This window comes from Cyphomyrmex costatus, unplaced genomic scaffold (assembly GCF_001594065.2).
Source record: "Cyphomyrmex costatus isolate MS0001 unplaced genomic scaffold, Ccosl1.0 scaffold649, whole genome shotgun sequence".
NCBI classification, from domain to species: Eukaryota; Metazoa; Arthropoda; class Insecta; order Hymenoptera; family Formicidae; genus Cyphomyrmex; species Cyphomyrmex costatus.
Window position 1 is genome coordinate 208,179 of NW_017280210.1, and position 6,389 is coordinate 214,567.

The following is a 6,389-nucleotide window of genomic DNA, read 5'->3' on the forward strand; positions in this document are numbered from 1 at the left end:
CTTTTCGCCGTTTTTCACTCTCTTTTGTTAGGTATATAATATTTTATCAGTTATATAATATTATATCAGTTACTTTTCATGGTAATAATATATTATTATTAGATAAAAAGGTTTAAATTTTTAAGTATCTTTTTTTGTTCTAATTATCATTAGGTACACACTGTATTATTTTTATTGCACATAACATAAAAAAAAATTCACTTTGAGCTGGCACCTTTAATTAATAATATGTCAGTTACTTTTCGTTGTAATATACAGGGTGTCATTAATCGAGCGAATCACCTATCATGAGCAGGTAGAGTAGACCGAACTGAGTCGAAAAGTCCTGTACCATTTTGAGATTGCAGCAATAGTTAACGAGATATTAATTTTTAAAGATTGGCGAATACGCGCGTCCGTTCGGCCTACCACACATTGAATGTACGCCTACAGAACGCCGCGATGGGCGCGCGGGCCGCGGGAAGCTGCGGGACGGCCTGGCAAGCGCGCCGTTCAAGTCATGACGTTTGGGGGCTAGCGGTGGTGTGCGCGGCGCGGGCGGCGGAGCGCTTGTCAACCAATCCCCACTCTTCGCGCGACTAGCCATCGCGATAGTGAATATTCGGCGCTCCAGAAATTAATATTTTGACTGCAAAAATTGGGAAATGATCGAAATCTTTTTGAGAACTCATTTAGTTCGCTCTAAAGCGTGTATACATGCCATTTTGGCCACTTCCCTTGTCAGTCACAGGGCAGATCGACGCTTCTTTTTCTTCTTTTCAAATCCTTATTTTTACGCGAAAACGCATCGATTGAATGCATTTTTATCAAAAAACTTGAGGCGGCCGGAATCTTCTTAACATTTACCATAATCTTATACTTTTAGGTTTATCATTGAATTGGCAGAAACGTGTATTTAAGATCGACAATTTTGAAAAATGCGTCAATTGCCAGGAGCCAATATGGCGGATGCATATCCCCACCTAATATAGTACCTTACAAAATATGTGTGCAGAATAGTACTTAATATTGTATACATCTATACTCTATAGCACAAAATAAGACGTTATTTGATGTTTCTCTCTCTCTCACATACACACACACACGCACGCACGCACGCACGCAAAGGGCCGCCCCCCTCCCGCACCCGCCCCGTTGGTAGAATTCTTCCCCAACAGTACAGTCATAGCAACAGTACAATCATGGAAGTCGTGTGCCACTTGGCAGAGGGAAGGAGGGTGAAAGTAACTTCGCGTGAAAAGTTTAAAGTTTCTGAACAGGGAAGGTGTAGAATAGTACTTGATATTATACGTGCATAGCAGAAATAAAACGTTTATTTTAAAACTATGATTATTAGTATTAAGGGCTTACAGGGGTCTTTTGAGTGAAAAAATACAATATTTTTGTGATTTTTTTTCTGTGTTCCGTTATGACATACATTTACGCAATAAAGTGTATTTAATAAAGTGTATTTTGAACTATAATTTCTGAAAATTTGAAGTAAAAATATTCCAAATTCAGCCGATGGCAGCCATTTTTCGGAGACGCTGTAGAAAAGAAGCGCCTTGCGGTGTCCCTCGTAACTTGATATAGGTTTATGTGAAAGCAAAAATCCAAAAAGATTTCATTTCTGGACATGTTTAGCGAGGCCCCAACGATGCCCGAATATATTTTTTTTTATTTCTAATTTTTTTAGAACGTTTTTAAGCAAAAATCGTGTTTTTCAGCACTAAAAATCGGCCATTTTGTAGCTGTAAAATCGAAAAAAAAAAAAAGTTGAAAATAAGAACGTTGGGGCCTCGGCATATATGTGTAGAAAGTGTGTGCAAAAGTAGAAATCGATCGGTTGCATATTCGCTGAGTTCTGATGGACACCGACTTTGAAAATAACATTTCGAGAAAAACGCGTTTAAAGTTTTACATACATTTATACGTGTATAAGATGAGAATTTTCCATTTTTTTTTTTTTCCATCACGTCTAAACAGGAAAAGGGGTCTTGCATGCACAAAGAAATTTCGGCGGAAAAACCCGTTACGGCGACGGTCGCTGCCGGAGGGTCGTATACCTGCGGGTCCGTACGGGTCTCTGAGGCAGAATATTTAAAAAATCATATCTCCGTCAATTCTTCACCAAATTACTTGAAATTTTAACACAATACTCCTGAGACTTTGTACTATCGAATAAACAAATTAAAATTTTTGACCATTTTTTACCCCTGTAAGCCCTTAACGAAGGACGAGCGACGGCTAAAACTTGTTGGAGGTCACCCAGGCCCGATTTTTCATTATCTGGTTAACTTGTGGTTAAGCTTAACCTGATGTTTTATCCAATGGGCTTCATCTATGGTGATGTCATAGATAAAGCTCATTGGACGAAACATCAGGTTAAGCTTAACCACAAGTTAACCAGATAATGAAAAATCGGGCCTCAGGGTCATAACCTTGACAACATATGTCAAGGTCAAGGTCATAGCGCTGGCCTCCCTTTTTATGCACTTTTACCCTTCTTTTCTTTTTTCTCTTTTTCCCAATAAAATTAAAACCAATTTAAAATTTAGAATATATCATTACTTCGCCTCGCATAAGGATGTTAATTAAGGAAATCGAATTTTTATTCTTAACATAAAACTAGATTCGTAGTGTCGGGACTAGGGCTTACGCGGAGCCTTGCTGCCTTATCTTAAAAAAACAAGTGCGAGTATAGGTCCAACCAAATCTTAAAGAGTGTTGATTGGTCCTGGGAAGACACTCCCAGAATATAAAAGAACTGCAAAAGAGAGTTCGTCAATCAGTAGAAAAATAATAATAAACTCGGAATAGAGTCCGTCACGACAGTCCCTTTCGCAACAAAACAAATAGGAACTATATTCGCACTCCCCTCATATAAGTTATCCCGCGTTTTGTTCCATTATACAGTTTGTCTAGTAAGAGCGTGGCAGGCCTATCTCAAAGAAAAATGGCTTATTAGCCTTAAATTTACATGTTATATTCAGTAGGGCCAAAACGCAATTATAATTAGTAAGGAGTCCAGTTACCAGCTGTCTATAATAAAATAATAAAAAAATCGCATATTCACGTGGTAAAGACCGCCAGATTCGTTGAATTTCGTTTTTTATGTGCTTCGAAGTTGATGTCGATCTTCTACTTCCTCTTGATGAGTGACCACACATTTTCAATGGGATTCGTATCGGGTGATTGTGAAGGCCAATGGAGTGTCTCGATGTCATTTCCCTCTTTCAAGGACGTGCTGAGCCGGCTTCGGTGTTTGGAGTCATTATCCTCCTGGAGTAACTAATCTTCATCTTTACTGATAAATCAGCATTGAGCAGACGGAATCACAGTTTTTTGATATATTTTTAACATATTTTCAGCATTCAGGTTGTCATTAAAGAGATAAAGCCTGCTTCCAAACGAGTCATAGATAGCTCAGTTATAAAAATCGTTTACTCCAACAAAATTCAAGCAACAACTGGTACTTTGCTTATAATGCATACAGCACAAAGGTGACAACTATCAGCGAAAATTAAAATTCAGAGTATATCTTTACTCGACTGTGGGTAAATTTTGCTACGCTTTTATTAGATAGACTGTAGTGGAAAGTATGCCTCGAATGTGCCAGTCTATTATAAACGCAGTTGGTGCCTGGACTCCTTATTAACATAATTACATTTTGGCCATAATCCTACTGAATACAATCAATATAAATTTAAGGCTAATAAGCCATTTTTCTTTGAGATAGGCCTGCCACGGTGTTACAAGACAAACTGTACATTATTTAAACAAATATAAGAATCTTTTTACGACCGTACTTATTGATAAACAATAATTAGATTAAGAAAGGAAGCACGAAGCAAAGCCATTAACGGTCAAAGCTAGATTACAATGCTTAGTATAATGTGTGAATTTATATACTGCGTATGTAGTTCACTCAATCGCGTGCCGAAAATTTTTTCAGACTTACAACGCAACCCTAGACGACTACCGCGGTAATATCACTTTAGTTAAATTGACAATCAATTTAACAATTTTAGATGCTTATAGCATCTTATTGGATCTTAATAATATGTTGAAAGACATATATTAAATTTTTAATGAATATTAAAGCAATGATAAATCTATCTTGTGAAAATAAGATTGCGAAGAATATCAAAAGTTGGCGTTTCGTCCCGGCTTCCACTACTGGACTCATCAGTAAGTACATTATTATAATTTCTTTCATTTAAAATTTTAATAAATGACAATATTAACTTATTGGATCAGTTTCAACTTCATTTAAAGGCGGTCCGCGTAAGCTCCCATACAACCTAAATAATCCTTGCGAGGCCGGAATCTAAATATTTCTCCTACAAATTATTATCCATTCCTTCCTTGTGATCATTTTCAATCATCGCACAACCTGATCTCCAATCTCTGGGTAAATTGCTTAAATGCATTGACCTAAAAAACGGAGGAACCTTAATTTCTATCACATCATTCCGTAACATATTACATATTATACATATAAAATTATGCAGAAAATGTATTGAAAAATAAAACTGTTTCTACACTTTGGAAAAAGAATTACATTATTTTCGATTGAATCAGATTATCAACGGCAATTTGAAATGGTCAATGACACTGAAGGAACAAGCATTTTTTCTGAGAGATAAAACATATCTTATAAGTGCACATGTGAAGTGTATAAAATTGATATATCGAAGAGTGTACATTTGCTCTTCTACAGTTATTGCGAAAGTAGTTTTCTTAAAAATTCTTTTTTACTTTTTATTGTAATAAAGAAAACATCAGTAAAATTTCAATATCACTTTATTTCTTGAATTACTTACAATTAGTCGTATACCGTATTCTGAGAAACGTTATTAGGTGAGTGTTTCAATCTCACGGTAATATCATGTGTTGTTTTGCATATAGAAACGAAATTAAGAAAATTACAATAAAATTGACGCTAAAAGAGAAAAGAAATGCTTAATCGATATATGGGAGAAGAGGGGATGAAAATATTCTCTTCCTTCGTAGTCGTATTCAAAAGCTCACAGAGAGATGAACTGCATCGATATCCAATATTTCAGTCTTAACAAGATTCTTCTGCTCGCTATAGGCTTGTGGCCGTACAAACAATCAAAACTTATTTATCTCCAATTCATCTTTCTGCTTAGTGTTTTAATAAGCTTTATTTTATTTCAAGTAAGGTAATATCTTAATATATTACTGTTGTAAATATAATAATAAATTGAAAGTTACAGCCATTATTTGTTAACACATTTATTAACATATATGTCGTGGTTTGTATGTTTAAACGTGACTATTATATATTGTCAATATTGTAATTATTTAGATGTAAGGTCTTTTCCTTTATTATAAAACTTAGAATCTAGATAACTTAAAAATTTTAATAATTTATTCAATGAAATTATATTTAAAAAAAGCTTGTATTAAAATATAATTTCTTTGAATTTTAGTTTACTGCATTTTTAACTATGAAGTATACTTTCGACCACGTCATTAAGATTCTTTCTACTGCTTCTTTCTTTACTACCTTCGTAATAAAATATATCTCGTTTGCTGTTAATATCGAAAATGTAAGTTAATTATGACAGACGTTTTCATTCCATTAGTGAGTAGATATTTCTAAAAAATATATTTTTATAATTAGCAAATTTCATTAGATAATGTAAATGAAATTAAACTGAACAGGTAAAGTATTTATTGACGAAACTTCAGTACGTATACAATGATCTAAAAGATGAATATGAAAACGTTATTATAGAAAAGTATAGCTACAATGCCAAATGGTACACGGTTATACTTACAAGTAATATAAATTTTTAGTTTTATATCAATATATATGCAAAAATTTATATAATAATTTTTTGTAACTTTTTGTAGTAGTTGCTGCTTGTTCCTTAACTATTTTTATTGCTGCTCAATTTTGGTCAAGTATCATCGAGATCGCTTTATCGAGAAACATATCTCAGCCTCGTAATTTATTTATTATAACGGAATATTTTATCGACCAAGAAAAACATTATTATTTAATTTTATTGCATACATACGCAGCTTTAAGCATAGGAGGTGTCATAGGTATAGCGACAGGAACGATGCTTATAGCATATTTGCAACATGTTTGTGGAATGCTTAGCATCTCAAGGTATAAAACAAACATAAAGAAACCCATAAAAATTCTAAATATAAACGTATACAATTATCTTGGATAAATCTACAAATTTTATTTTTAAAAAGCAAGAGTGATAAGCCATTTGATAAATAAATTCTTTATAGTTATCGTATTGAACGTGTAATGAAAATAAATATACAAAATACTACCTTAAAGAATGAAGATTTAATAGTTAAAGGACTAATATATGCCATTGATATTCATCGACAAGCTATGAAGTTAGTATCTATGTAGT